Raw genomic sequence first — 24,251 nt, 5'->3', positions numbered from 1 at the left:
TCCAGCTGTGGTCACACCACAGCCGGAACTTTCCCAGCCAGTAAGTGCCACTTCTGGAGGGTGCTGTCTTTAGTACAAGGCAGAGCTGCAAGTTTCTGAGCAGCCAGCTCTTGCTGTTGGTGGCTGAGGATGCTGAGTGCTGCAGTCCTGCCAGACCTAGCCATTCCCCTCAGCCAGTGACAGCTGGAAAATGGGCTTTGAGCTGCCATGTTTAGGCCCCAGCTTGCTGGGATTCTGATAGAGGCCAGCCTGGAGCAGGAAGGCTCCCTGTGTGCAGAGGAGGGAGCATGTCAAAGACACTGCGCTCAGCCTTGTCGGATACGTAGGGGACACTGTGGTCTGGGGACACCTGTCCCCCTCCACAGACTCGCCAAGTACCCACAGGCACAAAAAGTATTGATGTGACAACACAAACTCTTTGGGGTAGTTTGTCCCCGTGAGCTTCTTGGCTGTGCTTACCTGGGAGCATTTCAGGGACACACTGGGGACATGGAGTTTCTGCTTGAAGTCAGGGATTTTGGTGCCTTGGTTGCCAGGTTGTTCTTTTGGTAAAATGGAAGCAGAGGTGGGCAGGGAAGCAGAAAGAAGTGGCTGAATTAATGTGATTTGTGGGCAGAAAGTGAAAAAGCTCAGCCTGACAGCAGCTCCCAGTCACTTGCTCTGCATTTGTGAGGCTGAGGCAGAGGCAGACCTGCCCAAAGCTCCCAGTGATATGATGGTAGTGAAGAGGAGGAACGACGAAGACATTAGAAGAATTCAAGGGCATTGGAATGTTTATTGGCAGAGGCACATACAACAAAACCAGGTGAGCGGGCGAGTGGCAGCCACTCATTAATAATTCTTTCTCTTGTTCCTCACAAAACTTTGCGGAGGAGCTGCAGGCAGAGCTGCAGCGAAGTCAGTCTGGGATCAGGGCGACGGACAAGAGGCTGGACGAAGAAATGAAAATTCCAAGAGAAAGAGAAGAGAAAGTTGATCTCCTTGAGGAGCAAGAGGCTCTAGAAAAACCCGTGAGTGAGAGAGCAATAGCCACTGCAGTCCCCAACCTGGTGCTTTTGCCCTTCTTGCCTTTCCCCTGCAGAGCAGCAGGGGGGTGGGGTGATGCCTCTGAGTGCCATCCTGCTCCAGTGTGTGTCACAGGCACTCTGAAGGACACTCCCTGCCCTGCTGAATCTCAGCTGCTGCCCTGCACAGTGGCACTAGTGCTTTGGCCTTTTGGCCGGCAGTCATCTGAGTGCATTCCTGCTGGCCTCTTCCTGCTCTGCTTGTTTCTTGAGGTGTTCTTGCAGGGGAACACGGTGACCCAGATGGATCTGGAAAGAAGCTGTCTGTATCCCTTGTGAATCTGGTCCTCTCCCTTTCCTCACAATCGATGACTCTTGGCTGACAGGGACAAGCTGGACTCTCTGACTGCTTTGTTCTCTTTGACTTCAGGTGGAAGTGCTGACATCTCACCTGGCAGCCTGCAAAGATTTCCAGCAAGTGACTAGCGGCGAGGAGCCCCAGGATTCCAGTGAGGCACAGAAACTGTCCCAAGCAGCAGCGCTGCCAGTTGGGCACGTTCTGAGGATGGTGGAGGAAAAGAGGACTCCATGGGAGGAGGTAGAACATTTGAACAAGGAGCTGCAAGCGTGTCTGCAGCCCTTGGAGGGGGAAGAGAGTCTTTGGGAGAAAGGGGACTTCTGGCAGTCACCCTTCAGAAAATCCATGCAAATGGATTTTGGAGGAAATGGAAAATGAATTTGGCCCTGAACTCAAGTAAAACCAGCCTTTGGCTTTTTACCCATCCAGTTTGAGAAGTGGATATCTGAAAAAAACCCATGGAGAGCCCTGCATGTGGCTGACAGCACCTTCCTAAGGGCTTGCATTTAAAATGGGATCTGGGGCTAATCTCTGCCAGTCACTTTTCGGACACAAACTCTTTTGTTGTCTCAGATCTCCACAGGCTCTTCTATTGAAGCTGCTGCAGTAGCAGCAGCAGCAGCAGCAGCAGTGTCACCTGATGAAGGCGCCTTCGCTGCCCCAGCTGAGCAGCGGAGGCCGGGCAGTTTCTTCATCTCCAGCACTGACACAGCTGCTGCTCAGCAACAGGACATGGAGTATGACTCCCTGAAGCTCCTGAGTACGTCGTGTGTCTTTCTTCTCTGAGGGACAGTGTATTGTGAGCACGTGTCAGCATAGCTGGACCCAATGATCCTCCTCACTTGGGTGCCCTTTGTGATTCTGCAGCACAAGTCATTGAATCTGCTTCTTGCCCAGAACCGCTGCCAGTGCTGTGCTCTCAGATAAGACCTGGTGGGGCTGAGAACAGAGCCCAGTTGACTCTCTGTCTCCCATCACCTGTTGGCACAAAAGGGCACTGATGTGCACCTGGGTGTGTCTGCTCTCAAAGCCAATCCTGCCGTGTCCTCAGTGGGGGCACCAGCTTGGAAGGGGCTGGGTGTGGCCGTGCCTTCTTGCCATTGCTTGTCAGTGCTGGTGCCTGGGCTTTGGCAGCTTTGTGGCGGTGGCTGCCCTGGCCCTGAGGGCTGGTGTGAGTGCCGAGGCTGGAGCCTTCCTTAGCTGGGAGAGTCCCGCTGCCGCCCGGCCGCTGCAGCGCGGAGCTGCCCCGAGGCAGCAGCCCCTGCTCTGGGCCGGCTCCTGCACGGCCTGGGCTGGGCTCACAGAGGGTCAGCATCTCCTCTGGGCAGCTGTCCGTGTCCCGCCAGCACCTGAGGAGCGCTGCTGTCCTTGCTGCCTTTGCCCGCTGCGGGAAGATGGGCATGTGTGCGGGGCTGAGAGGGCGAGTACAATGGCAGGGACTGATCCCTGCTGTCAGGGGGAGGAGAAGCAGTGTGGTTCTTCACGTGGGCCACGGGCAAGGGCGTCTTCCAGCTCAGCCTGCTCATCAAGGGAGAGGGTCCTGCTGCTGAAGGCCCCTTGGGATTGGTTAGACCATGAGTTGCTTGGGTTTACAAAGGGAAAGGCATTCTTTTGGTAAACTGCTGCAAGGTGGGGAAGATGCCCTCCTCTCCTGGGAATGCCTCTCCCTGTGCTTTGTTTTCTGTCAAGAGATCTCTTCAAAGGACTGTAGAAAACCATTCTCTGTGCTGGCCTGCTTGTACTGCAGAGCTGCCTGTCTTGTTGCAATTGTTGTTGTTGTTGTTGTTGTTGTTACCCAGCTGGCCACAAAGGACTCAGAAGCCCGGACTGTAGAGCCCCAGTGGGGCTGCCTTTTGTATCTCTTGGATGGTGGGATGTCTGCTTTCAAGTGAGCATCTTGCATTTTGTTTCCCTCAGGGCAAATGGTGAGCACAGAGAATCCCCGAAAGAAATACACTGAAAAGGAAATTGTTGGCAGAGGGTGAGTCCAACCACAGTTGCTTCTACATAATCATGGGGCAGGTGATTTGCTGCTGGAATATCTATCAAGTGTGAAGTCAGGCAAGCTGCAAACATATTCAGACACTGGGGTTAGTCTGCCCCATCTCTCAGTACCGGCCAGAATTTGTAAGTGTGGTCAGAAGGCATTATCAAAGACACTTCTATTTCATTACCAGAAACAGCAACCTACCCCCTATCATAGCAGTCAGATAACACTTCTCAGGAACATTTCTTCCCAAGAGTTTGCTGAAGGAAATAGTCTGTGGTGAGGATAAAAACTGCCCAGTTTAGAAACTGAAATCCAAGATGAAAGAATCACCTGGCCATTTGACCTGAGGCACTAAACCCCAATGCTTCAGAAACAGGCCCAGTGCCCATGCACTGGAGAGGAAAATGCATCATCTGCCTTCTGGCAGAGCCCTCCTGCATGCTGCAGGTTTGAGGCATTTCCAGCAGACATCTCCTGTCTGGGCTGGCTTTCACTCCAAGGTCTAAACGGCTTCTCCTTTCTCCTTTCTTTGCTGCTGTTTTGTTTCTAGGGCTTTTGGAGAGGTTTGCAGAGCGATCGACACTGCCACGGGAGGAGAGGTAAATGTCAACAGCCCCTGCAGATTCTGCTGCTCTCCAGGGCTTTCCTCTCTCGTGTCTGTTGTGGCTGCAGCTGTGGCTAGAGCTGTGCTGCAAAGGCACAAGAAGCACAGACTGGTGCCAGCCTGCCAGCTGCATTTGGGACAGTCTTTGTCCTGCTCAGCTGCCAGAAGGAAGGCAAGGAGGGCAGCGGTTCCTTTCAGAGAAGGACGCTCTCCCTGGCTCTCAATTGCTCCAACAAAGGAGCATCTCACTGCTCTCTGGGGCTACGGCTTCAGAGTCCTGAATTCTCATTTCTGGCTGCCAGCAAATCCATCTGAATGTTCCTGGCAGTTCCTTAGCCACCTGCAGTGCTGCAGTTGGGAACTGCACATAGGGAGAGATCTGCAAGGCGTCCCTAAAAGCCCCAAGCCCTGCCTATAGCCCAAGATGTATCCACAGAGTACCAAGGCACGCATTACTTCTTCTGAAGTACAGACAGACAGAGAGTGTGCTCAGAGCTTGGGGGATGATAGTTGACACACCATTGCTAACAAGTGGACAAGGCAAAATGTGGTCAGTGGCCACATGTTCTGTATCTGGCCCCCAAAGGAGCAGAGAAATGGGCTGTAGGAATGTCAGTTCCTAATTACTCCTTTGTCTAATTACAAGGCACTTTGGCACGGCTTGGCGGTGTCATTGCAAAATCTCTCTCCCCATGTGTGTTGTGGTCTCATTCCACCAACTTCTAAAGTTACTGATTTTCAATGTCATTCTAGGTGGCCATCAAGAAAATCGATCTTCAAGGACCAAGCGAGATGCCAGATATTGTTACTGAAATCACGGTCATGAAGAGGAATATGAGTCCCCATCTTGTCCATTATTTAGACGGGTGAGTGGTCGTGGTCTCATCCCATGAGGGTTTGTTTACATAGTAAAAGCATGCAAGGTTAAAACCCCACTTTGGACACTGGCAGAAAAGAAAGCTGTTCATTATTATTGGTTCATTATTATTTCACTACTCATCTCCAATGGATGGGAAGAGAGTGCAGTTTGTCTCCATGAGTCATCCCTGGCTTTCCAACACATAGTTGAAAAATTGTTCAAAAACCTGCATCAACTCTACCATAAGAAGTCAGTACTCTCTAAGTTCACTGCCTCCATGTTGTCTCAGGATTGATTTTTTAAGGTTTCTTCAATGCTGATGAAGCATGCTAGGGAGGATTTCCCTTGGATTGTTGCCCCTCTTTTCCATGGCTGTCCATGCCAGGAACACTAGGTGCTTATTTCCAGAAATACCACGCATGACAGGTTTTTCATCTTGGCTGTTACTAAACTGCACTTTTTGATTGCTGGCCATCAGAGACATCTCCTTTTTCCCAGATGTGCTGTTCTCCTTGAGACTGCACAGACTGCAAACAACCCACAGCCTGGAGGGAATGTCTTTAATTCTTTGAATTCTGCCCTTGTCACAAAGGGACCTGGAAACAGGAATCAAGCAAAGGAACCAACGAATGCATGTTCATCTGCATGGCCTTGTTTCCTTCTTTCAGCTACCTTGTGCATGAAGAACTGTGGCTGGTGATGGAGTACATGGATGGAGGCACTCTTTACAACATAATCCAAAAGACTCGCCTGACAGAAGACGAGATCGCCACCATCAGTCGGGAGGTCAGTCGGGGATCCCAGCTGTGCTTCCCAGAGCTTGGGCAGGATTGTCTGGGAAAGGGGCTCAGAACAGGAGCGATTCCGTGAGCCAGGCTTTGTTTCTGTGTCGCTGGTATGCTCTGGGCAAGCAAGAGCATCTCAAGTGAACTGCCTGCCAGTGCCCCTGCACTCACTGGACTCTGTTCTTGTCCTCTTCTCTCCTGCTGTTGCATTCTCACTCTGGTTCTTGTATTTGCTCTTCTCCATCTTGCCTCTCTAAACTTTGGCCTGTTGGCACTGCATTCCTTGCCTGTAAAAGCAAAGGTGGTGGTGGTAGCATTTGAAAGGAACAGCAAAGAAAGAGAGAGTCATTTCTCTCAGTCCTCAGCTGGAAAGGTTAGCAGTGCAGCCAGAATGCTCTTTACTTCTGAGCACATCGACTTCAGCAGCAGTCATCCTGGCTGGTTTGCAGGGCAGAGTCTACACCAGCAGTTGCTGTTGCTCTTTGACAAGCTGACATGCCTTTCTTTAGAAAGGTGCTGCCCTGCCTGTGTTGGAGCAGCGAGCTCTTCCCCTCAATGGCACTGTGTTCTGCCATTACTCCTCATTCCCCTGGAGAGGGAATCTTGGAGAGCTGTTTCCTTTCTTGTGTGATGAAATCACATCACTGATTTTTGCCCTCCTGTTTCTGGTTTCTCTCTCAGTGCCTGCAAGGACTGCATTTTCTCCACGCCAACCATGTGATGCACAGAGATTTGAAGAGTTCCAACATCCTTCTCAAAACCGATGGCTCTGTCAAGCTGGGTCAGTATATTCTTGGGCAGGTGCAGCGTTCCAGGGATATGTGGGGTGTGGGGCTGCTTTTGAGTGAGTGCCAGCCCCCCCCAAATGGTGCTGGTGGCAGTGCAGGGAGCCCTGCTGTGAACTGACCACACGGTGGCAACGTGCACAGACCTATGGCAAGGAACGAGCAGTCCACAGTGGCATTGCTCTGTGTGTGTCCCTTCCAGAGGGAGGGAGCTACATGTCTAAAGTTTGAAAAGCCCCTGCTGGAGGCAGTGTAAAAAATGTGGGGATTTTTGAAGCAGCCAGTGCCATATTTCCTTGGCTAAAGTCCTGAGGAAACAGAGCAGGGACAGCTGTCCAGGAGATTCAAGAGCACATCCTCAAACTTCTACCGGGAAATTCTTTTGCTTGCTTTCCTAATTGCACAGGATTCAAATAAAAACAGTCTTTTGCTTTCTCCCCAGCTGATTTTGGCCTCTCTGCTCAACTCACCCCTGGGCAGAGTAGACGGAGATCGGTGGTCGGGACTCTTCGGTGGAGGGCACCTGAAGTGAACGGTGAACCCTATGGCCACAAAGTGGACATATGGTCTTTGGGAATTGTGGCCATTGAAATGGTGGAAGGAGAACCTCCTTACTGGAAGAAAAATTGTGCCTCGGTAAGGTGTAAATACTCTCTGATCCCACTGTCTTTCTCCCCCATCCCACGTTTTGTGTGCCACTGGAAAAAATGCCATTGCCATCTGCTGGAAGAACTACTTCCACCACAGTCCCTTTCTGAAAATGTCCCTGCAGCACATCAGCATCTGCTGGAGTTTTGGTTGCATCCGTGGGGGAACTCAAGCCTTAGCCCACGCAAACAATCTCCCTTCTCAGGCAACATTTGGCTTTGGCTTAGAAGTCGTTCCAGCTCTTTTGGCTTTGTAGATGGCCCTAATAACAGCAAACAAGCATCTTAGAAGTGGTGTTATCTTTCCTGAAATGAAGGAAAGTAACCCAAACCCAAGAAAGTTTATAAAACAGTGGTTTGGAGAGAAGAAGTGCACCCCCGTTCTTCTGACAGGGAAATTCGCCTGAAACCTTGACAAGAGGGTGTGAAGGCCACAGAGTCTGTTGTGCTTCTTGTGCGGTGCTGCTGAAACACTTAGTGACCGTCTTTCTTTCCTAACCCAAGCCGCCACCTCCATGTCACCAAGATGAAACCTGACCATGTGGAGAGCCTGCCAAACCCACCCCTTTGTTTCCTGGCACTTTCTAGGATGGCCATACCATTAATGCATTGACTTGAGTGTCCAAATGAGCAGAGGGCTACCACATGGATGGCGTTTCTCCATCTGCTGCTTTGACCACCAAAATTTTCCTTTTGCTGCATAAGGGAAGCTGAAATTTCCAGTCTGATGAGAGACGGAGGTGCAGGTGTTTCCTGTGTGCCCAAAGAGGCATTTTCGTCCCAAGACAGTTGTGCGTGCATCTTCATGTGTCTGTGTGGAAGATGAGATTCCAAATGTTTGTTTCCTTACCTGAGGAATAACTGAGGGATTTCCTTTCTTTGCTTGCAATTCCCATTGTTTTCAAGAACCAAGAAAAAAGCTTGATGACTTTTGTTTGATGGCAGCTGTGCTTAAGGGACCAACAAGCGCTGCAGAGATGCTTTTCATGTAATTATCTTTGGAAATAGTAGAGTGAGTTAGTAGAGCAAAGTCCCTCTTCCAAATAGCCTGTCAAGCTGCTCAGGTGAATCCTCAGAGAAGGAAACCTGCTTTTGCTGATATTGTTTCCACTAACAAGGTCAGTCAATGAAATCAACTGCCAAGGCAAGATCTGCTGGAAAAGCTGTGGCTGCATTGGGCTTTGGGTGTTTTGTTGGTCCAGGAAAGTCATCTCTGCCTCTGTGCCATGGCAGAAACTGTCACTGAAGAGTGCAGCTTCAACAATGGGATCTAGGAGAGCAGTTCCAGACTTGAAAGAAGCAGGTGAAAAACTCGTGTTTCCTTTTTCTCCAGGGTCAACTGCTAGCCACCAAAGGGATCCCAAAGCTGCAGCAGCCCAAGCTCTGCTCCCCTTTTCTGCGTGACTTCCTGAGGTGCTGCCTGCAGAGAGACGAGGCGCAGCGCTGGTCTGCCAAGGAGCTGCTGCAGGTAAAATGCCAAGGGGCTGCAGGGGAAACAGTGTCCCAGGGATGGGCTCCTCCTGCACTGAACTGCCAGGCATCAGATGAGCCTCCTCCTCCTCACCTCCACTCTTGGTGTTGTTCAAATGAAAACAGCCAGGAATCCTAGACTGGGCTGGACTGGCAGGGACCTGTAAAGCTCATCTGGTCCAAGTGCCCTGCAATATGACCAGGGAGCTCTTTAAAGAGATCAGGATGCTCAGACCTGAGATATTTCCAGGCCTGGGGCACTTAGCAGCTCTTGCAGCAAGCCATGCCAATGTGGCCCCAGTGTTGCTCCTTAGACCTACTCTGATTCAATCTCCTCTTCCTTTTAAAAATATTGCCCTGCCTTTGCGGCTCTTAGCTTGGAAAGTAATGGTTCATTCTTGGTTTTTTTTTCTTTGTGCAGCATCCATTTGTAACATCAGCCAAGCCTGTGTCTGGCCTGGTGCCACTGATCAGTTCAGTGAAAGAGTGGAAGAAGGAGACAAGATGGCGACAATGCCCTTTGAACTGTTTTCTCCAAGAGCAGTAGAGAGAAGGATTGTAGAATAGGACTGTAGTTAGGACTGTAGAGAAGGATTGCAGCTAGGACAGTGGAGTAGGATAGTAGCATAGGAATGATTCCCCTCCTTCTGAGCCTCTGAGAAAGCTCAATATTTTCTTCTGAACTGTCAGTTTTCTCTTAGAGGTGGAGAGTGACATTGATGGCTTCTTTGGTACAGTTGGAAAGTGGGGAAGGCTCTCCCGAGGGGAAGCGTGGCTGTGCTGGGCACAGCACAGACTGGTGCCATCGGCTGTCCAGAGTGTGCACAGGAGGCGAGAAAGGCAAACCACAGCAGAGGGCTGCAGGCCTGGCTGAGGATTGCCACCCTTGTGCCGGCTGCCCTGTAACTCCTGGCCAAGGCGAGCAGTGTGTGCAGCGCTCTGGGCACAGGGGAGGGAGCCGGGCTGCTCCGCAGGCTCCGGCACAGGGCAGCGTCCTTCAGGCACGGCGCTTCTGCCGGGGGAACCGAGGCCAGCGGGAGGCAGGGACAGCTTGTCAGGTCACATCTGCAGGAGCCAGGGCCTCACACGGCTCTGGGAGAAAGTGCCTGCAGTGCTGGAGTTGTACACTGAGCCAGAGCAAAGGGGCGAAATGCAGAGTGTTCTGCAGAAATATTCAGGGGCACCAGGCCAGCCCTCCTTGTGCTGTCTGGCACACAGCAAGCACTGCGCAATACAGCCCTGAGCTGCTGGGAGAGAGGTGTTAGAGAGGAGCCAACTCTTAGATGAAATTTGATGGGGAGACAAAGTCATCAAAGCCAAAGAGAACTGTTTCTTAGTAAGGATTCACCTGAGCTGGGTGTGTATCTCCCTCTCCCAAGAGCCAAACACACACACAACACACACTCACACAGAATGCTGCTTTTTATTGCCTTTCCCAGCCCAGGGCAAACCGTGTCCCCTTTCCCTTTGGCTGGGTAATAGGAAACTTGTATTCTGTCCCCACCGCCTCCTTTTCTGTCCCCTCTCCTCTTCTCCTACTTCCCTTTTGGTCTGGTCTTCAAGCTGGCCCCTCTCCCAGCTCACAGCAGCACCCAAAAAATTAACTAGAACAAATCCAAACCCTAAATAACAACACCAAGAACCAACAGCTTTTATTCTTTCTTCCAATAATTCTTAAGCTGCAGCAAAATATTATATCCTATCTCACTGAGAGAATCGGGCATGAGCCTGTGGCTCGTGCTTGAGCAGTGAACTGATTTGGAAGGGAGCAGAAGGGTTTCAGTAGGCAGTTTGTGTTTTTCTTCTGAATTGCTGAAGGAAAGACACACTCTGGCTTCAGTCAGCAAAAACATTTTCAAGGTGAATTAAAGAAATGCTTGTGAGCAATTCCCAGAGAAGGCAGGTTTTGAGAAAATGTTGAACTGTACCAAATTGTGAATTCCCTTTGCATTAACAGAGTGTTGAGCCCTCTATTCCCTCAGCGCAGTGATTAATGTGTGCAAGTGGCTACCTTAGCCTTGAGAATAGAGTAGTCTTCCTAAGAAGGTAGCTGGAATGCATTCAAGGGGAAAAGAGTGGTTGTAGGAGGCTCTTGAGCATCAGAGGAGAATTGCAGGAATGGGATGTTCCCCAAATGACCACCCGAGACTCTCAAGAGAGCCCTACTCTCCTGTCGGTAACTTCTGAGAAGTGATTTAAATATGTCAACTAATTTGAGGGAATGTTTAGCCTGTGAGTTTGAGTAATGAGTAATGAGTCGGTCTTATTTCCATGGTTACAAATGAGTAGGTGGGATTTCTGGCTGAGCACGTGTTAGGAAAGTGATTCCCCACGCACCCAGCACTGAAATAAAGTCATCTATTGACAGGTGAAAATGAAACCTTTTCCAGCTGTTCCCCTCGGGTTTACCTTTCTGGGGGCCAAAGCTCTGTGCTGCAGGTGGCCCGGGTGTGTGCAGAGCAATGCAGCCTCCACAAAGCCCTTGGTTTCCCCACAAGTCATCATGATTTGTTGCCAGGTGTGCCCAGCTGTGGCAGGAGAAAGAGCCCGCAGTGCGGTGGGCGCCGTGCCCTGCCCAGCCAGGCCTCTCTGGCACAGAGGAGCAGCAGCAGCACCTTTCAACCCACTCCTGCCTTGGCCTCACCTGGGACACAGAAGCCTCTGGAAATCAGCACCACCTGGCCCCTTCCCAGCTTGGAGCAGCTCCTGCTGGTGGGCACATCCTGCACTTCTACTGCTTCCAAACAGGAATCAAGGCCGGGCGGGGGGAGACGGACATACAGAGAAGCCCTGGGCTAGTGCAATAAATGGGCAAATGCATGGGGGAATGTGTTAGGAATCATTTCAGCTGTTCTGCCAATACTGCCTTCTCTCCTTTTCTCCCTTCACATTTCCTGTTCTTTTCCCTCTCACATTTCCACCCCTTCCCCCCTCCCGAGTCTCACAGTTTTCCTGTCATGTTTGCCTCCCAAGTTTTACTTATTTTCTGCACCCTTTTCAGCTCACTTTCCTCACACTTTGCCTCTCACATTTCCCCAGCTTCCCACTTTTTCTTGCCTTTTTGTTCTCTCACGATTCTCACAATTTTCCCCTCACTTATCCTGCCCTTTTCTCCCCTCATGCCTTTCTCCTTTCCTCAGTCATTTTTCTCCAAGTTGTCTCCTCATGTTTCTCACTTTTGCCCTCATGTTTCCCAGGCTTTTCCTCTTACATTTCTCCCACTTTTCCCCTCACATTTATCATTTTTTCCCCCTCATGTTGCTTATACTTTTCCTCTAGCATTTTCTGCCCTTTTTTCACTCCTGTTTTCTGCCACTTTTCCCATCCAACTTCCCACCCCTTTTTTCCCCCTAATCTTTTCTGCCTTTTTCTGCCCTCTGGTTTCTCACTCTTTTCCCCTCAGGATTCTCACAATGTTCCCCTCACATTTGCTGCCTGTTTCTCTCTCTCTGCCAGTAATTTTCTCACTCTCTTCCCCTCACATTTCCCTCCATTTTGTCCCCTATGTTTTTCAGCCTTTCCTGATCACGTTTCTTAGAATTTTCCCATCATATGTCCTGCCTTTTCCTCCTCTCACCTTCCTCTCCTATTTTCACTCACATCTTCACCATTTTCCCCTCAGTTTTCTCACCCTTTCTCACACAGGTTTCCTACTCTTTTCTTCCCTCACACTTCCCTCCTTTTTCCACTCCCATTTCTCACACTTGTCACCTCATGTTTTCTGCCTTTTTTCCCCTCACATTTCTTAACCCACTGCTTCCTGTCAGTGACTCTTCCTCTTCAGTAGTTGATGAGCTTCTTTTCTTCTTTCCTGCAATCCCCTCCTCCAAAGAATGGGTGCCAGAGCAGCGCTCCAAGAAGCCCCTGCCCGTGTGTCTGCTGAACAGAATGGCTGTGCTCAACTTGAACAATCTCGTGAAGAACAACCTAAACTGCAGTGGACTTTCAATTCTCTCTAGTCTTCATAGTGTTCTAAAGAAATAGGCACCCTGAGGGATACACGTCGCAGGTGAGCAGCCGCTGCACCATCCATCTCAAGCAGATCCCATCTCCATTTTCATCACCTCACAGTCACTGTGACTCCTGCCTGGATGAAACCACTTGTGATGCTGCTTGATGCTAATTGAAGTCCATGTGCACAAGAAGTGCTTTTAGCCCTCTTTTAGAAAAAAAAAAAAGAAAAAAAAAGAGAAGGTTTTATTTTAAAACGTTCAGTGCCTGGAGTTTCTTTCTATTTTCACCTATTTGAATTGACTTGACATCAAAACACTGCCAGCCAACGTTCCAAACTGGCTGGTCTATGTTTGTGTGCACAGACCAAAGGTGCCAAACCGTGTCCTTTTCCCGGGTGTCCGTTAATGTCCATTTCAACAGGCACTGAAGGGGGGCTCTGCCTGCCCCACACAGGATGGCAGCCAGAGGGCTGAGGCTGCGCCTCCTAGTGAGATCAGCCGCCCTGGCAGCCCAGCCCCAGCCACCATCTTGTGTGTGGTTCTCCAGCCCTGGCCGCCATCTTGTGTGTGGTTCTCCAGCCCTGGCCACCATCTTTTGCACCGACCTAGTCCAGCTCTTAAGCGAATGCGTTGCTGTTTTGTCAGCAGACAGGGTCAGCACCAAAGACACCAACACCAGCAGGACAGGCTACAGGGAATGGCACAAGTTTGGCTCAAAGCAGCCAGTCCTGACTTGTCACTGCCCTTTATCCATGAACATGCCTCCATATGCAGCCACAGCAAATGTCCAACAGCAGCTCCATCAGCCACTTCCTCCTGCTGGCATTGGCAGACACGCGACAGCTGCAGCTCCTGCACTTCTGCCCCTTCCTGAGCATCTCCCTGGCTGCCCTCCTGGGCCATGGCCTCGTCATCAGCGCCGTAGCCTGCGGCCACCAACTGCACAGCCCCATGTTCTTTATCCTGCTCAACGTGGCCCTCAGCGACCTGGGCTCCATCTGCACCACTGTCCCCAAAGCCATGCACAATTCCCTCTAGGACACCAGGACCATCTCCTACGCAGGATGTGCTGCACAACTCTTTTTCTTTCTCTTCATCTCAGCAGAGTATTTCCTCCTGACCATCATGTGCTACGACCGCTACGTGTCCATCTGCAAACCCCTGCACTACGGGACCCTCCTGGGCAGCAGAGCTTGTGCCCATATGGCAGCAGCTGCCTGGGCCAGTGGCTTTCTCCATGCTCTGCTGCACACAGCCAATACATTTTCCCTGTCCCTGTGCCAGGGCAATGCCCTGGGCCTGTTCTTGTGTGAAATCCCACACATCCTCAAACTCTCCTGCTCTAACTACTACCTCAGGGAAGTTGGACTCATTGCATTTTCCATCTGTTTAGGATTGTGTTGTTTTGTGTTCATTGTTTTCTCCTATGTGCAGATCTTCAGGGCCGTGCTGAGGATCCCCTCTGAGCAGGGTTGGCACAAAGCCTTTTCCACCTGCCTCCCTCACCTGGCCGTGCTCTCCTGTTCATCAGCACTGGCACATTTGCCTACCCGAAGCCCCCCTCAATCTCCTCCCCATCCCTGGATCTGTCCCTGTCAGTTCTGTACTCAGTGGTGTCTCCAGCCCTGAACCCCCTCATCTACAGCCTGAGGAAGCAGGAGCTCAAGGATGCCCTGAGGAAAATGATGCCTGGATCTTTTCAGAAGCAATAAACTCCTTCTTTCCTGCTCCAGAACCTTCAGAATGTAACTCAGAATGTAATCCATTATTTTCCTATTTGCCCATTTTTTCATTGGGATCTTTCCTTATTCTTTTTCTAGTGTTACTGCTTTGTGATGTCACAATCCACTCTCTGATGTCACAGAGACACCTTCTGTGAAGTCACAGCTAGCTCTGTGATGTCACAACCCATTCAGTGATGCCACACAACCCCCTCAGTAATGCCATACAGTCACCGTGTAATGTCACAGCACACTCTATGACCTCACACCCCACTCTATGATGTCTTAAAGCCACAGCATGATGTCACAGCCAGCTCTGCAATGTCACACACTGCCGTCTGTGATGCTGTAGCTGCTCGATGACATCACACAACAAACTCCGAGATGTCATAGCCCAATCTGTGACCTCACACAACCCACTCTGTGCTGTCACACAGCCCCTTTCTGACATCTCACCTGCTCTGTGGCTCTGTGACACAGCCACAGAGGTGCCACTGTGGCACAGCCCCCTCTGGGACAGCACACAGCCCCTGCCAGTGCTGAGCCCCTGTGAGCTCTGTCTGCGCCCTGCTCGTGTCCCTGAGGTGCCCTGGCAGTGCCCCAGCCCTGTTGTGCTGTGCGCAGGGGCTGCTCCTGGGCAGAGTTGTCTCTCTGCAGCGCTGCCCCTGCCAGGAGCTGCCTCTGTGCCAGGAGCCCGGCCCAGCTCAGCAGCACAGACACAGCACAAGGACTTCAATGTGACCCTCTCGGGGCTTTGGTGCTGTTTACATCAGACTCAGCCCTTCAGAGTGTGCTGAAAAAACTTCTCAAGAATTCAAAGGGAAATTGAAACACTGAAGATTCTTATCGTTTAAAGGAGTCTCACTGGGGGACAGGACTGAGAAAGTGTCCTCAGGTTTTAGTTAGAGCAGAACACTGCAAGCAGTGATGACAAGTAGGGACAGACAAGGCAAAGGTGTCTCTGGTGCTGAGCAAACCTGGATGAGTTCCGTGAATCCAAAAGGCCAAGGCCTGAGCCCCAGCCCCTGGCAAGGCAGATCCTGTCCCTTCCTCGGTGCTCAGGGCTCTTCTAGGGCCACTGGGATGTGGAGATGTGCAATGCCAAGGGCAGCACCATGGGGCAGCCCCTGCCAGGCTGCTGAGCAGGGACAAGGAGGCAATGAGGCCCCAGGGCTGCAAGGGTCCCTTGTCCCCTGCTGGCCTCAGGCCCAGGCCCAGCAGCCATGGGCAGAGTGCTGCAGGAGTTGGCTCTGTCAGGGCCTTGCAGCTGCTGCCCATCCCTGTGCCCTGTGCAGCCCAGGCTGTCCCACGGTGTCCCTGCCCTGCGCCTCTGTCCCTGCAGGCTGTCGTCACCCCCCGGCTGCCCCACCTGGCTGGGCTCTTCCTTTGCTGACAGCTCTGCGTCCTGCCTGCCTCTGCCTGGGCACACAAAGCCTTGGGCTTGATGCCAAAAGGGTTAATTCAATTTTTTCTGTGCCTGTGAAAATTCAGCAGAGAAACAAGGCATTGAGGGGCTGCTTTCCCAGCAGGGATGGTGACAAAAGAAGAAGAAATCTGGCTCACGGGTGCAGTGATAGAATAAGCACGGACGGAAACTGGGAACTTGGGGTGGGTTTTATGAAAATGCATAAACTGAAATACACATTTAGCAAATGTATATAAGCAGCACACTTAGAATCATGTATCCACATAAGGTTTGGTGTTATCCCCTGCTGGATCTCAGCCCTGAATAAATGATGCCCTCTTTAACACCATTTTAGTATTAAGGAGTCTTATTCTGATATTTTGGAGAACGGCCTCACGGACCCAAGGAGTCAACTGTGACACTAGAACCTGGTGGAACAAAGGGTCCATTGGGACACTGCAGAATCCAATGGAATCAAGGGGACATTTTGCCACAGTGGGATTGCATGGAACCTGTCTTGGTTTGGGAAGACAGGTATCTGCCAGGCAATAAAAAAAACAACAACTGCAGTTTCCTTTGGGATGGAGAGTGTAACCCCCCCCCCCCTCTTTTATTTTCTTTTTCAATTATAAATTACAATCAGAGGCTCTTTGGCAAAGAGTTGGGAAATAGGAATAGCAGTTCTTTACTAGTATGTATTACAAAGCAAACAAACACAAAAAAACCCCCCACCAAACAACTACAGCATTAATAACAAACGAAAACACTACCAAGAACCTTGAGGGCTTTGTTTCACAAAACCCAGGGCAGTTTGGTTTCGGTGTCCCTGCAGGATCCTCAGAGCACCAAGCTGAAACAGTGGAAAAGTCCTGGGGTGGTAGCTGGGATGGCAGGGTGTCTTGGCAGGCAGGGGCAGGATGTCCTGGCAGCAGCGCCGAAGGAGCCGAAGGCGAGGCAGAAAGCGGCCCAGCTCCCGCGAGTGGCAGAGAAAACTCAGGATTCAGGCTGAACCGGTGATAGTAGATTTCCCAGGACTGGATCCCTTTGGCCACAGTGAAACTCTTCCAGCCAGCAACAGCCGTTCTCTCCCTCCCCGAATGCCGGAAAAAGAAAAGCCCACAGCTGCCTCAAGCTCTGTCTTTTACCTGCGTTATCCCCCCCTTCCACCTTTGTCCACCTCTTTGTTTTGGTTAAGTACTCTCAAGTATCCAACACTTGGTCTCCTTGGTAACTTATGGGGAAAAAAATCTTTAGAGAAAGAAGGAACAAATCTAACCCCCAACAGAACCAAAATCTGTTTTGACACAGTGTGGCCACATGGAACTGATGCTGCAGATCATTGTGGGACTATGGAAACTCATGGAATCAAAAGTCCATGTGACAGAAGAGAAAGGCCTCATGGAACCAAGGGGCCATTGTGACACAGCAGGGCCTCACAGAGCCAAGAAGTCCATGGTGACTCTGAGAAACTTCATGGAACAAAGGATCCATGGTGACACTGCAGAACCAAGGAGGCCGTTGTTGACAACAGGACAGCTCACGGAACCAGAAGTCCATTGTGACACAGCAAGGCTTCAGGGAACCAGAGGTCCATAGTGACACTCTGCAGCCTCATGGAACCACAAGCTGTCTTGGGTTTTGTAACCAAAAAGAAAAAAAAAATATTCGATTCCATCTGGTGAAATCCACTTGGGGAGGTGTTTTTTCTTTACCTGTTGTAACTCCAGGAGGGAGTGTGCAATGGCCTTTCTGATAACAAGCCAGCTGTTAAAACAAAGTGGGTCATTGTTCCTTATCTCTGCTCACCCTCCCATTCCCTCCGTGAGGATATCTTTTGTTAATGGGCCATTAAAGCTCACCAATGACATGACACATTACATCATCCCATTGTGAGATGCTCTACCCAGGGAGGACGAGCCAAACCGATTTCATCTAGATAAAAGGGAGTCACAAGTGTCACCAGTCATCCCAGTGTTCCCATGGGACTCCCGAAGGAAGACTGGACCCATCTCTGCACCCTTGTCTCCACAGCACCATCTCTGCTTCCAACAGGACCACATCTGCCATTTCAGGAGGGCTTCCCTTTGGACTGTTTCCAACACCCTGAACAACAGGGTGTCAGGTTGTATTTCTGACTCTGTCAGGGTTTTCTAGGATTTCTTGTTTGTTTGCTTGCTTGCTTGTTCTTCTGTTCCACAACATTTGTCTTTTTTTATATCCCTAGTAAAGACCTGCTCTACCTATTCCCAAAATCTTTGCCTGACAGCCTATTAATTGCAAATTTATAATAAATTGTAAACGGGGAGGGCCCGTACATTCCAAGGGAGACTCCAATCTTTCCTGGCAGATACCTGTCTATCTAAACCAAGACACAAGCCCTTGTGACACAGCAGGGCCAGTTGCAGCCAAGGGGCCATTGTGACACTGGGGATCCAAGGAGACCTTTGTGACCCTGAGGAACCTCATGGAACAAAGGGTCCATTGTTACACTGGGGGGCCCTGTGGAGCCATGGGGATTGTTCTGATACTGTGGTGCTCCATGAAACAAAGGGGCCATTCTGAAGGTACCAAGGACACAGTTGTTTCACAGTCGGGCTTCATGGAACCAAAGGTCCCTTGTGACATTGCAGAGCCTCATGGAACAATGGAGACCCTTATGACTCTTTGGGAGCCACAGGATCCAAGGGGCCACTGGAACACTGGAGGGCCTTGTTTAACCACGGGGTCATTTTACCACAGCAGGGCGTCATGGAATCAAGGGGACCACAGTGACATCGCAGGGCTCCATGAGAAGAAAGGTCCTTTCTGACACTGTGAGAAAGGAGTGACATTGTGACACTATAGGGCATCATGGACCCAAGGAGGCCATTTTGAAGCAGTGCAGCCTCATGGAACAATGGAGACCATTGTGACTCTTTGAGGCCTCATCTATCCTAAGGACCATTGTGACACAGCAGGGCCTCATGGAGAGTTGCTCCCAGTAGCCCAAAGTGTGATCCCACTTGCCCCCTTTCAACACCAGCATGAGCCCAATAACCTCCAGTATGATACTTGACACATGCCAACACTCCCAGTCTGGTCCCAGTATAATCCCAGTTACCCCTGATCACTCACAGTATGGTCCCAGTTCCCTCCAGCTAGATCAACCCCATCAGTCCCAGTATGATGCCATTTGCTCCCATCATGCTCCAAGTCACCCCCACTACAGGGATGATGTGCAGGGTATGTTCCCAGTCACTCTCAGGTACCCCCAGTATTAGTCCCATCCCTCCCAATATGAACCACAGATGGGCCCAGTGTGGTCCCAGTCACTGCCAGTATGAACCAGTTTTGTCCCACATGGTTCCAATTGTACTCTTTCACCCTCACTTTTGTTCCAGTCGGTGCCAGTCTTTCCCAGAGTACCCCAGTTCCTTCCAGCATCATCCCATTGTCTCAGAACCACTCAGCTTCACTCTAGCTGTACTCACTGCCAGTATGACCCCAATCATCTCCAGCATGCACCCAGTCACTTCCAGTTTGTCCCAGTTGCTCCCAGCTGCTCCTGGTTAAGCTCACCATGATCCCAGTCACTCCCAGTATATGCCAATTTCCCCCACCATGGCCACAATTGCCCCCTGCAGGCTCCTCACTTCCAGGATGAATCCAGTATGATCCCAGTCTCCCTCAGTGTGATCACAGTCTCCCTTGGCATGGGCCCAGCTGCTCCCAGTATGATCCCAGTCTGATGTCAGTACAAACGCAGTACAATCCCAGTCACTGTATGACCCCGGGACACACCAGTCGCTCCCAGTGATGACATTTCTATGGCACCTCCCCCTGCCATGTTCCGACCTGTCCCGGCTCCATCCCTGCTCTTCCCACAAGCTGTGAGATGTCCAGGGAAAGGGGAAGGAAGATGAAGAGGATGAGGGAAGGAGGAAGAGGCGGAGCGGCAGCGGGGAGCGGGAGGAAGAAGAGGAGAGGAGACACCTGGTGGCTCCAGCTGTCCCCGAACCCGCAGCCCCCCGGGACCATCAGTCCCATCCCGCAGGTGCCCGGGGAGGGGGAGCTCGCCCCAAATATCCAAGGGGTTGTTCCTGGGTTTGAGGTTTTTTGGGGAGGATGTTTGGAGCTTTCAGCGCTCCAAAGCCAAGCCGCAGATGGCCCCCGGGGGGACATCGGGGGGTCCCCGGGAGGTGGTTTTGGGGGTCCCGGTGTCGGCAGAGCCTTGGCGGGGCGATGAGATGTTGGTTCCCCTCTGGGTGGGGGTTGGGCTAGCTAGTTTACCCCAGGCATGGTCTTAGTTACACTCAGTTACACCCAGTTGCTCTCACTTTCATCCTGTGTGTTCCCAGTTCTTCCAGTTGCCCTTAGTATAGTCCCAGTCACTCCCAATATGATGCCAGTAACTCCCAGCATGCTCCCAGTCATGCCCAGTTGCCCACAGACGCCAGTCACTCTAAACCTGCTCACAGTAGTTCCCAGCAAGGTCCCACTTCTCCCCAGTGTGGCAGTTTGAAAACAAACCAGCTGGAGATGCCAAGTAAGAATTGTTCCATGACCCATTTCTCATCACTCTGCAGGATATCTTCTGTTAATGAGCCAGCTGTTAAACAAAGGTGGGGCGGTTTTCTTTATCTCTTCCACGACCCATCCTCCCTACAGGGGCACATCATCTGTTAATGGGCCATTGAGTCTCACTGAGTCACTGATAAAATTACATCATCCCATTGCGAGATGCTCCACCCAGAGGGAGGAGCCAAGCATTCCTACCTGGATATAATCTGACATTGAAAACATCAGAAGCAGCCTGTTTCCACTGGATTCCCAGAGGAGGACCAGACCCATCTACACCACCACTGGACCTTCAGAGGAAAACTACAGCCTTCTACAGGAGTGCTGCTTCAAGAAAACCACATCTGTCACTCCAGGAGGACTGCAGCCACGATTTGATTGGACTGCTACCAACACCCTGACTAACGGGGTGTCAGGTTGTATTCTGTCCCTGTCAGAGTTGGTTTGTTTTTTTCCTACTCCAATTTTAGGTTTTTTAAAATTTTATAGTTTAGTCTGTGAGGAAGAGGAAAATGCCCCAGGACAGCCAGGCAGGTGAGGAGGAAGTCAGTGTCCCTTTTCCCCTCTCCCCTGCTCCATCTCCCAGCCCAGCATGGCCCTGGCTGCAGGACAACCCCGCTGCCATCGCCGTCCTGCCAGGGATGGACTGAGGGGATCTGCTTCCCCTTCCCTCTGGCACAGAGGCAAATCCCATCCTCTCCTTGTCCTTGTTCCCCAGACAAGGACCTGAGGATGGAGACCAGGGAGGACAAATCCCCGCAGCAGAACCTTGTGGAAGAGGTGGTTTTGAGCATCTCCACAGCACAGGAATCCAACGCGGAGGAAAATCCCCGGAGATCCCACAGGGGGAGGGGCTCCAAACCGATCCCAGGGTCCTCTGAGGAGGAAAGACCCTCCCTGTGTTGGGAAGGTGGCCGGAGATCGATCCAGAGCTTGGAGCTGGTTTTCCATGAGCAGCTTCATGGTGGGGAGAAGCCTTACAAGTGCTTGGAGTGTGGGAAGAGCTTTAGCACGAGTTCCAAACTGATCTGCCACCAGATGCTCCACACGGAGGAATGGCCCTACATCTGTGGGGAATGTGGGAAGGGCTGCAGAGACAGCTCCAACCTGATTGTTCACCAGAGGATCCACACCGGGGAGAGGCCCTATCAGTGTCCCCAGTGTGGGAAGAGGTTTCAGACCAGCTCCCATCTCCACGTACATGAGCGGATTCACAGAGAGGAGAGGCCCTTCCGCTGCCCCGACTGCAGGAAGGGCTTCAAGCATAACTCCCACCTCATTACCCATCAGCACTTCCACACTGGGGAGAGGCCCTACGAGTGTCCCCAGTATGGGAAGAGTTTCTCTGACAGCTCTGTCTTGAGCCAACACCCACAGAAACACCAGTAAGGGAAGCCTTGTGAGTGCCCCAACAGCGAGAAGAGCTTCATGCACTGCTCCAACTCTATCCACATCTGGGGACCCACACAGGGCAGAGCCCTCATGACCCACATTCCCTATGATCCATGTTGGTGAGTGGCTGGTGGTCCTTTTGTTTTGGCCCTAATTTTCTTTTGATTCATCTTCAGCCCTTTAAAACACACAAAATTGGGGTGGAAGTAACAAAGTCATCAAAGGCATTTAAAGCCTCATTTTTAAACAGTTTTTCAATGGAATCTGGAATTCAGGGAGATACCTGAGTGGATACAGGGGATTTGGGGGGTTATTTGGTGTAGTTGTCTCCCTTTCTTGGCACTACAAAAGACAAAAGGGATTGATCTGTCACCTAAAAACCACCCAATGCCACTGAATACTACTCAATCTCACCCTCAAATTACTTGATTCCACAGCCCCTCAAGGTGGAATGGGGTTGGAGGGGGTTTGGGTGAAGTGGGATGCAAATCAGGAGGCGTGAGATGGGCATTGGGTGGAGCAGGACTGGGGAGAGGGGGGTTTGGAGGTGTGAAATGGGAGAAACAGGGCTTGGGAAGGGGGTCTTGATGTCCAGCAAGGGTGGGATGGATTGCAGTGGGGATTGAGAGAGTGTGGTGAAGTCTGAGATGAAGAAGCCAAAATTTGGGAATGATGAAGGGAGGAGTAACCCGTTTCTGAGTGAGATTTTGGGTATTCTGCATTCTTGTAAGAATTTTGGTGCATCCCACGTTTCTGAGGTGGTTTTGGGGCACTCCCCAGCTCTTGGGGGGTTTCCTGAGAGCAGCTCCATGCAGTCCCATTGCCAGGGGTGGGTGCCTTGGGCACCAGCTCAGAGCTGCAGCCAGAGTCCGTTGCCTCAGTGCTGGAGAGCAGAGAAATGATGAATGGCCCCAGACATCTCCAGGGTGTGTTTGGGGGCGAGGGCAAGTTCGGTGTAGGTGGGGCGGTCACTGCCCCAGCCCCAGCCACGGCAGCCTCTGCTCCAGCCCCAAAGTGGCTGCCAAGCCCCTGGCACCCCAAAACCCCCACCTGTGAGAAGGACCAGAGCAGGTGAGGCTGTGACACGGCTGTGACATTGACATTGACATGTCCCACGTCCCTGGAGCTCCCAGCAGCTGAGATGGTGCTGGATCCAAGGGCAACTGTGGACCTCTCTCTCCCTCTCTCTCTTCTCCTGACTTCCTCTTCTCAAATTCTGGAGCACTGGAAGTTGGACAGGGTGGAGTTTGATCAGTCAGTGCTTTGTGAAATGATTTACTGTTATTCCATCTTGCTTTCAGATTTTCCAAGTATCTCATTCTCTGAAGTTTTCGACTAAAAGTTTGTTCTCCACCCTCCTGAGAAGTTTGTTGTTTTCTCCCATGCGCCGCCCAAGGGGGCAGGAACTGCAATGCTGAGCAAGGCCTGGCTTGGCTGGAGGGAGCAGAAAGGCCAAGCCCTGAGCCCAGGCCTGGCACAGCAGGGCCTGTCCCTCCTGGCTGGCTCGGGGCTGGTTGTGGGGCAGTGGGATGGCAGGGGCAGCAAGGACAAATGGCATCAACCTGCAAGCCCGGCCAGCCTCCTCAGGGAGGGGCCAGGGAGGAGCAAAGTGCAGGCCCTGAAAGGAAAGTTCCTTCTGTGGGGCCTCCAGAGGCGCTGGCAGAGCCCAGGGGACAAAGGGCTGGGTGCCTGTGGCCCTGCCAGCCCTGCCCAGCCCTTGGCCATGTGTCCTGCAGGCTGTGCCCCCTGTGCGTGCTGCTGCTGTGTCCTGGCCGGCTGCACATGCCCATCTCGCTGTCCCCCCCAGCATTTCTCAGCCCAGCATTTCTGTGCCCTCCCTGGGCTCCCTGCACCCAGCCCTGCCAGCTCCTGGCACACAGAGCCAGGCCAGGAGCCCACCCTGCCAAGGGCCTTTGGAGCAGGCTGGTGGCTGCCGTGGCTCCTGACCTCAGCAGCTGCTCCTGGGATGGTTCCATGGAAGCCGAGCACAGCAACGCAGCTGTGCATTGTCCCTGCTGAGGGTCACACACTGTTAGGGCACACTCCCTGCCTGTAGGATTTGTGCTCAACCCAAGCACTGCACTTGTGGCTCCAGCACTGCTTTCCAACAAAAATGGGGGAAGGCAAACTGTGTGTAGCTCATAGTATTTTAGTGTCTAAAACTTCTTAAGTGATCGGTCATAGAGGTGAAATCCATTTGGAATGAATAGGATGAAGATGTAGTGCAAGATAGAAAAGAGGAGCATAGAAATAACTAGAGGAAAACATATTGGATTGTTTCTTTCCATTTTCATTTCACTTCTGGAAAGCTGTTTCAGTTTTCCGGGAATCTTCTCCACAGTCCGGTCTGCTTTTTTCAAGGACCTCTCCTGGAGAATGAGGTGCAGCTTCTGTCATGAGATGTGCCACAAACTGCAACTTCTCTTGGCTTTCCACACAGTGTGTGCAGCACGACTCTTGCAGCAAAGCAGGAAAAATGTTTGGAGAACTTTGTAACTTGTTCTTTCTTTTCCTTTTGGACTGGGGAGTTGTGCCATTTTTAAGGTTTTCATTGTTACTGTTCTACCCTAAGAAAATATGACAGGGTACCAGGAGTGGTTAGAGAATGCAAACCTCGCTGAATGCAGAGAAAGAATCTCCAGAGGCTGCATCCAGAAGTAGGGATTTGTGTGATAATCATTCCAACATCCCCAGGGACACCTTGAAAGTGATCTAGAACAT

General features: G+C 51.4%; 2 pseudogenes; one reads left to right on the top strand and one right to left on the bottom strand.

Annotated features, from left to right (window-relative positions):
* LOC136303688 (zinc finger protein 850-like) overlaps positions 1–24,251 on the bottom strand; it is a 74,947-nt pseudogene that overhangs the window by 38,379 nt on the left and 12,317 nt on the right.
* On the top strand, positions 13,239–14,167 carry LOC136303684 (olfactory receptor 14J1-like; annotated as a pseudogene).

The sequence above is a fragment of the Chamaea fasciata genome, unplaced genomic scaffold, assembly GCF_029207755.1.
Source record: "Chamaea fasciata isolate MVZ Bird 193981 ecotype frontalis unplaced genomic scaffold, bChaFas1.0.hap1 SCAF_40, whole genome shotgun sequence".
NCBI classification, from domain to species: Eukaryota; Metazoa; Chordata; class Aves; order Passeriformes; family Sylviidae; genus Chamaea; species Chamaea fasciata.
Note: the sequence above shows the minus strand (reverse complement) of the source record. Positions and strands in the feature narration are given on the sequence as shown.